Source organism: Ovis aries, chromosome 14 (assembly GCF_016772045.2).
Source record: "Ovis aries strain OAR_USU_Benz2616 breed Rambouillet chromosome 14, ARS-UI_Ramb_v3.0, whole genome shotgun sequence".
In the NCBI taxonomy this organism is placed as follows: domain Eukaryota; kingdom Metazoa; phylum Chordata; class Mammalia; order Artiodactyla; family Bovidae; genus Ovis; species Ovis aries.
In genome coordinates, this window is record NC_056067.1 from 66,492,609 (window position 1) to 66,500,754 (window position 8,146).

Sequence of the window (8,146 nt, forward strand, 5' to 3'; positions counted from 1 at the left end):
TGCAGCTGAGGAGCAGCTACTGCACGAGCGGCATGGGGACGCAAGAAATTTACTTTACCATCTCCCTTTTCTGTCTCCACAGTGTATAAAATAGAAACATTTTTGAAAGCAGTGGCGAAATCTTATTATCAGTTAAATAGGAACTATCCAGGTCAAAACTATCACGTGTCGCAGATGCAAATACTAGCAATTTGTTAAAAATGTGCATTATAATCATTTAAACCGTTTATCTTACTTATAAACTATATGAAAAATAGAACACATGTGCAAAGTCGTTTTGCTCATATAAAAATGGTAGAAATAAAATTAACCTATCAAAAGATAATAAACACAACGTGTCTGCATGTGGCATAGTTCCAAGACAGTCAGTGTTACGAGAACATCTTAATGTTTATTAGAGACAGGAAATAACATTTTTCAAAGGCTTTCCTCAAGGCATGTTTAACCTCTTGGTTCCTCAGGCTGCAGATCATGGGATTCAACAAAGGAATGACTATTGTGTAGAAGACAGAGGCCACTTTGTCTGTGTCAAGGGAATGGTTTGATCTGGGCTGCAGATACATGAAGATCAGAGTCCCGTCGAGCACAGTGGCAGCAGTCAGACGGGAACCGCAGGATGAGAATGCTTGGCGCCTCCCTTCTGCAGACTGGATTCTCGGGATGGCAGCCACAACGTATAGGTAAGAAACAAGGACCGTGGTCAAAGAGCTGATCATGTTGAATCCAGCAAAGATAAGAATCAAGATCTCTTTGAGGCTGGTGTCTGAGCAGGCAAGGGCCATCAAAGGGACATCATCACAACAGAAGTGATTAGTAACATTGGGGCCATAGTAGATCAATTGAAAAGTAAAAATTGTGTGCAGGAAAGCAACAGAAAAGCTGTATAAGTAAGGGCCTGCTACTAGCTGCATGCACACCTTTCTGGACATGATCACCATGTAGAGAAGAGGATTGGAGTTGGCCACATAGCGGTCATAAACCATTACTGCAAGAAGGAATGTCTCCAAAATCAAGAAGTTCAGGAAAAAGCTCAGCTGTGCACACATGCATAGAGAGATATGGACCTGTGCTTGGTCAGGAGGGTCTCCAGGAACTTTGGGGCTATTGATGAGGAGTAACAAAAGTCTACAAAGGCCGGATTACTGAGAAAAAGGTACATGGGTGTGTGAAGGTGAGGATCCTACCAGATTAGGAAATCAGGCCAATGTTTCCCACCAGAGGTAGAGAAAAAAGTAACTGCTTGCAAAGGCCTCCCATGGCTGTTTGCTTCCCTCTACCAGAGCTAGCTGTACTCTCCGCTTTGGTTTTTCCCAAGCCAGGGCTCAGCCTGCCACTCTTCGCTGGGGGCCCATGGGAGGTGCCAGGTGCCCGTCAGCTAGGTGACCCCAGCATGGCACCCTGCTGTGGTGTGATACACTCCCGAAGCCTCCTTCCCCATGGGCAGTACTGGGCTGACCTAGAAATGTGTTTGCAAGGCTCGGAAAGTGTAGGGTGACACATGGCCCTGACTTGGGAATTGAGGCCCTTGGAGCAGGCTTGGTGGTCTGACCTCTGAGGAGCCAAACCCCAGCTGTGAGGAGAGCCCTGAAAACACACTTTCTCGCCTGCCTTTCCTTCCTCCAAGATAGATAGCTTTCCCAGTCTCTTGTGTGCTGAGAGTCACACAGGGCTGGAATGCACTTGAGTTAATGTCGTTATTCAGTAGCAATTTCCCCTGAGGCCCTGCACCTAGGTTGGGCTCCCACACTCACAGGCAAATCAAAGTGACCTCCAAATGAGTAAGCTCTTTGCATCAAGTGGCCAAAGTATTGGAGTTTCAGGTTCATATTTGTCCTTCCAATGTATATTCAGGCCTGATTTCCTTTAGGATGGAGTGGTTGGGTCTCCACAGTTCAAAAGCATCAAATCTTCGGTGGTCAACTTTCTTTATAGTCCAGCTTTCACATCCATACATGACACATGGATAAACCATAGCCTTGACTAGATAGATTTTTATTGGCAAAGTAACGTCTCTGCTTTTTAGCATGCTGTCTAGGTTGGTCATCACTTACTTTCCAAGTCATAAGCGTCTTTTTGGAGAAGGCAATGCCAACCCACTCCAGTACTCTTGCCTGGAAAATCCCACGGACGGATGAGCCTGGTAGGTTGCAGTCCATGGGGTCGCTAAGAGTGGGACACAGCTGAATGACTTCACTTTCACTGTTTACTTTCATGCATTGGAGAAGGAAATGGCAACCCATTCCAGTGTTCTTGCCTGGAAAATCCAAGGGACAGGGGAGCCTGGTGGGTCGCACAGAGTCAGATATGACTGAAATGACTTAGCAGCAGCAGTAGCAACCCTCTTTTAATTTCACGGCTGCAGTCACCATCTGCAGTGATTTCTGAGCCCCCCAAAATAAAGTCTGCCACTGTTTCCACTGTTTTCTCATCTATTTGCCAAGAAGTGATGAGGCCAGATGTCATGATCTTAGTTTTCTGAATGTTGAGCTTTAAGGTAGCTCTTACACTCTCCTTTTTCACTTTCATCAAGAGGCTCTTTAGTTCTTCTTCCCTTTCTGCCATAATGCTGGTGTCATCTCTACATCTGAGGTTACTGATACTTCTCCTGGCAATCTTGATTCCAGCTTTTGCTCCATCCAACCCAGCGTTTCTCACGATGTGCTCTGCATATAAGTTAAATAAGCAGGGTGACAATATACAGCCTTGACATATTCCTTTTCCTATTTGGAACCAGTCTGTTGTTCCATGTCCAGTTCTAACTGTTTCTTCCTGACCTGTATACAGATTTCTCAAGAGGCAGGTCAGGTAGTGTGATATTCCCATCTGTTTTCCCCAGAAAAGAATTTTCCCCACTTTATTGTGATCACACAGTCAAAGGTTTGACATAGTCAATAAAGCAGAAACAGATGTTTCTTTGGAACTCTCTTGCTTTTTCCTTGTTGGCAATTTGATCTCTGGTTCCTCTGCGTTTTCTAAATCTAGCTTGAACATCTGGAATTCACGGTTCACGTAGTGTTGAAGCCTGGCTTGGAGAATTTTGAGCATTATTTTACTAGCTGGTGAGATGAGTGCAACTGTGAGGCAGTTCGAACATTCTTTGTCATTGCCTTTTTTTGGGGCTGGAATGAAAATTGACCTGACAACCTAGAGGTTTTCAATTGCATATGCTAAAAGAACAAGCTTTGCAGTTTACAAGAAAAAAAAAAAGTTTCATTTAAACCAATTTTCTCTGAAATTCAAGGAATGTCATGGCCATCCTGCATCAAAAAGTCACCTTTCCTGTATGTAGTCATGGTTTCACGCCTAAATTATGGACCCAATAATGCTCCAATTGACTCTAATACCAGGGGCAGATCAGCTGATAAAAAGCTTGGATTGTCCCACTGGAGGGAAGTGAGACCTTGGTCCCATCAGAAGAATCTGAGGGGTTAAGGGAATTTGCAGGAGTGGGGAAAGCTTGGTCTATCCTACATGTACCATAATCTTAAATAATGCTTATTTACTTTACCAAAGTAAAAAAAAATTATAAAAACAAATATAAATCACTGAAAGTTAAAGAAATTCATAATCTGTGATCGAAAGCTTCATTCTAAGAAAACTGTGTTCTCTTAACCTAGAGAGTAGACTAAATTCCAGTCTGGGGCCAGCTTACCAGATAACAAACAAACAAACAAAATTGTTTATGGGTAAGCTGAGAAAAGTCTTTTCCATACATCCTGAAGGAGCAGTATTTTTACAGAGGGATCAGTGTGAAACCATAGAAGGCATGTTTAAAACCTGATTAAATTGAAACTGACAAAGTAATCTGGTCATTGCTGTGACTTGAAACACTGGAATATGATAGCTAGAATTATAACTGACAGCATTTTACCAGAACATATCAGATTTTCATGAATGTCACATAATTTCTAGGATATCTATATTAGTATCATCAATCATACAATATAACTTGAGAAGATTCATCACTGTTTCTGAAAACACTTCCCATGTAGTTTAACATTCCAAAATGAACTCAAGTTGTTTAATATCTCTCTTTGGGAGGTCTCAGGGGCCCTCTGAAGCATCCCAAAGTTAGCTAGAAGTCAATTATTTAGGAAGGTTTGTTCATAAATGTTGAAAGTGTTTATAACAGTCAGGTAGGATCACATAAGTTACTGTGAAACAACACCTCTCCTTAGCCAAAGTTAACAAAAGATTTCAAAGGTAAACCTAGAACAGATCAATTAAGAGGTAAAGAAACTTAAAATCCATTAGCAAAGGTAGTTCAACATCTCAAGAAAGCTTGTACCAGGCATAAAACTCTTTCTGGGGGTCCACTTTCCAATAAACCTTGTTATCCCTTTCTGTACCCATTCCTTTGCTTCTCTCATCTTGAAACTGCCACCTGTAAGTCAGAACTGCTTCTTTTTCCTTCATAAAATGTGATTTCATTCCTTATACCTTCTTTAATAACAAAGACATACGTTTTCCTTAAGCAACCAAGAATTGACTTTTATATTGGCATTCTATAGGTTGGTAAACATACACATCAGTGATACTATCAAAAAAATTGCTTTCTTATAGTGAACCTCTTAGGATGGCACCAGACACTATTCAGGATAGTCAAAAATCTCTTTAGTTTCTGTGTAAGAGGAAGGACCTGTCAACTAGTGAATGTTTCAGAACCTTAACTTATTTGGAAATGACCTAGCTATTCAATACACTGTTGTCACTTAGTTTAGCATAACGATAGAAATTCAGGTAAACAAAATCTGGAGAAACTACTCTAAGTTCAGTTCAGTTCAGTTGTTCAGTCATGTCTGACTCTTTGCGACCCCATGGACTCCAGGATGCCAGGCTTCCCTGTCCATCACCAACTCCAGGGGCTTGCTCAAACTCATGTCCATTGAGTCAGTGATGCCATCCAACCATCTTATCCTCTGTTGTCCCCTTCTCCTCTGCCTTCAATCGAGACTATTATAGACAGATATTTTAAAGTATAATTATTTTTAATAGTTTATCTAAAAGCTCATATCGCATTTACGTTTTTTAGGAGTTTTTTTTTTTTTTTTGCTTGTTTTTAGAGATACTTTCTTTGTTGACAAGCTGTTAGGGGAAGCACACTGACTGAAACCACCCACCCTGGCCAGGCACCATAGTAACCATTTGCATGAGTTGTTTTATGACAGGAGATCCTGATAAAGAACACAGAACTAATAAGCCACCACCACCCGGAAGAGTTCGGGAAAGGTCTAAAGGAGACACTGCGTGTCTGTCCACTTCCCAGAATCCCTCTCGCTAGCATCCATCTTGGCTGAGCAATGCGTGCGCCACCAGGAAAGACTCTGAATTAGAATGATTGGCCAAAGACTACCCGGAAACTAATCCCATCACCATAAAACCCGAGACTGCGAGCCATGCAGCAGAGCAGTTCTCCTGGGTTCCCTTATCCTACTGCTCTCCACCCGGGTGCCCTTTCCCAATAAAATCTCTTGCTTTGTCAGCACATGTGTCTCCACGGACAATTCATTTCCAAGTGTTAGACAAGAGCCCAGTTTCGGGCCCTGGAAGGGGTCCCTGTTCCTGCAATAAATGGTGACTCTGGCGGGGACTCTTCTTCGCTGAGATTGATATCGTGATCACTCAGGGTACTCAGGGGCCAACTTGCCTGCCAGTGGACCAGACCCAGTGGCCGCAACTGGGACCGTTTTGTCCCTGGTCTCCTCCTGATGTGGACAACTGGCCAGAGTGCCCCAACCGGGTAAGGAACAAGAGACTTTATTGACCTGTCTCCCTTTCCCTCTCTCTTTCCTCTCCTTAACCCTTCCTATTCCCCGTTTTTCTAGTCCCCCGGTCCTGGACGCAGGAATCTGGTCGAAGGGCCCTCAGCCTGAGCTGAGGATTGGAGATTGATCACCTCCTCTTGGCAGAGAACTCGAATTCTGGTTCTGGTCTGGTCTGATTTCTGGTAGGGCCAAGTTCCAGTCCTCCCTTCTCTGGAGGGCCAGGGTAAAGTCCCATAATGCCTGGGTATCTGTAGGTGGCAGGAGACATCTGTAAGGCCACCCCTTTTGCCCCCCTCTTCCGTCTCCTCCCCCTTGTTCTTTCAACTTGGCTGGCTTCCTTTTCTTCCTTGATGTTAGTACTTGGATCTGAAGTTCTGTGTCTCTTTAGGAGGTTTTCTGAGAGACTGTATTCTTGTATTTAAGGGAGTTTCTGATGAGGACTGCCAGGTTTATGTGTGTGTCTTTTAACTCTGTGTTCTGTGTTGTGATTTTTGATGGCCATTTGCTTTGTCTGGCCACCATTTGGTTTAGACCTGCCACCATTTTGTTAGAACTTGATTTTCTTTCCCTGTGCCTTGAGACCAGGGCTCTCATGAACACTTATGTAGACCATCTCTAACTCCCAAGACTGAGGGAAAAAGACTTTAAAAATTTTATTTATTTCAACTATTTTTTATAAACTAGTAAATTTTATATTGTAATATCTAATTCATGACTAAACTTAGAAAATGAAGCTAGATCTTGCACTGTCTAAATATGTCTTGGTATGTCTTTGTCTCTGGGTAATATTTTTGAGGTTAATTTGTTAATGAGCTGTATTTATTTGGCTTAAAAAAAGGTAAGCACTTACAAATCAAATAATTCTAAATTAAACAATAAATTCCAGGTTCATGTGAACTGGGAAATATTCAGTATTGAATACCTGATTTTTTAAAAAAAATTTATTTTACTTTACAATACTGTATTGGTTTTGCCATACATCAACATGAATCCGTCATGGGTGTACACGTGTTCCCAATCCTGAACCCGCCTCCCACCTCCCTCCCCGTACCATCTCTCTGGGTCATCCCAGTGCACCAGCCCCAAGCATCCTGTATCCTGCATCGAACCTAGATTGGCGACTCGTTTCTTACATGATAGTATACATGTTTCAATGCCATTCTCCCAAATCATCCCACCCTCTCCCTCTCCCACAGAGTCCAAAAGACTGTTCTATACATCTGTGTTTCTTTTGCTGTCTCGCATACAGGGTTATCATTACCATCTTTCTAAATTCCATATATATGTGTGTTAGTATACTGTATTGGTGTTTTTCTTTCTGGCTTAGTTCACTCTGTATAATCGGCTCCAGTTTCATCCACCTCATTAGAACTGATTCAAATGTAGATACCTGATATTAATGTTTGTTTGCTGACCTATCTAATATAGACATGTGTTAGAGTAGTTAATATTAAGTAGAATATTTTCATTGTACCTAGGTTTAATATAAGTTAAATATTATATCTGTTACAAGTTTGTCAAGAAGGAAATTACCTCGAGTGAAGAAACTTCTAAAAAACGTAAATGAGATATGAGCTTTTATATAAACTCGATTAAGAATAATTATTCTTTAGAAATATCTGCCTAAAATAGTCTCTCCAGATTGGTGTAACTTAAATTTCTAAGGGTTGTGCTAAGTGTTGGAAGTCTATTGAATAGTTAGGTCATTTCCAAATAAAATAAGATTTTTGAAACATTTACTACTAAAAACTAATTTCCTTTTACAGAGAAACTAAAGAGATTTGGGACTATACATGAATAATGTTTGGTGCCATCCTAAAATGTCCTTTTCATTATAGGGGACTGGAATGCAAAAGTAGGAAGTCAAGAAACACCTGGAGTAACAGGCAAATTTGGCCTTGGAATGCGGAATGAAGCAGGGCAAAGACTAATAGAGTTTTGCCAAGAAAATGCACTGGTCATAGCAAACACCCTCTTCCAACAACACAAGAGAAGACTCTACGCATGGACATCACCAGATGGTCAACACCGAAATCAGATTGATTATATTCTTTGCAGCCAAAGATGGAGATGCTCTATACAGTCAAGAAAAACAAGACCAGGAGCCGACTGTGGCTCAGATCATGAATTCCTTATTACCAAATTCATACTCAAATTGAAGAAAGTAGGGAAAACAGCTAGACCATTCAGATATAACCTAAATCAAATCCCTTATGATTATACAGTGGAAGTGAGAAATAGATATAAGGGTCTAGATCTGATAGATAGAATGCCTGATGAACTATGGAATGAGGTTTGTGACATTGTACAGGAGACAGGGATCAAGATCATCCCCATGGAAAAGAAATGCAAAAAAAAAAATGGCTGTCTGAGGAGGGCTT

At 41.5% G+C, this 8,146-nt stretch overlaps 1 long non-coding RNA gene across 1 annotated transcript in view; it reads left to right on the forward strand.

The window, feature by feature from the left end:
- LOC114118104 (uncharacterized) overlaps positions 1–8,146 on the forward strand; it is a 33,352-nt gene that overhangs the window by 24,125 nt on the left and 1,081 nt on the right. Inside the window, exons 3-4 of the long non-coding RNA XR_009596482.1 lie at positions 462–680; positions 7,604–8,146. The exon at positions 7,604–8,146 is cut by the window's right edge and continues 1,081 nt beyond it. This is a non-coding gene — a long non-coding RNA (uncharacterized LOC114118104). The remainder of the gene's footprint in view (positions 1–461; positions 681–7,603) is intronic.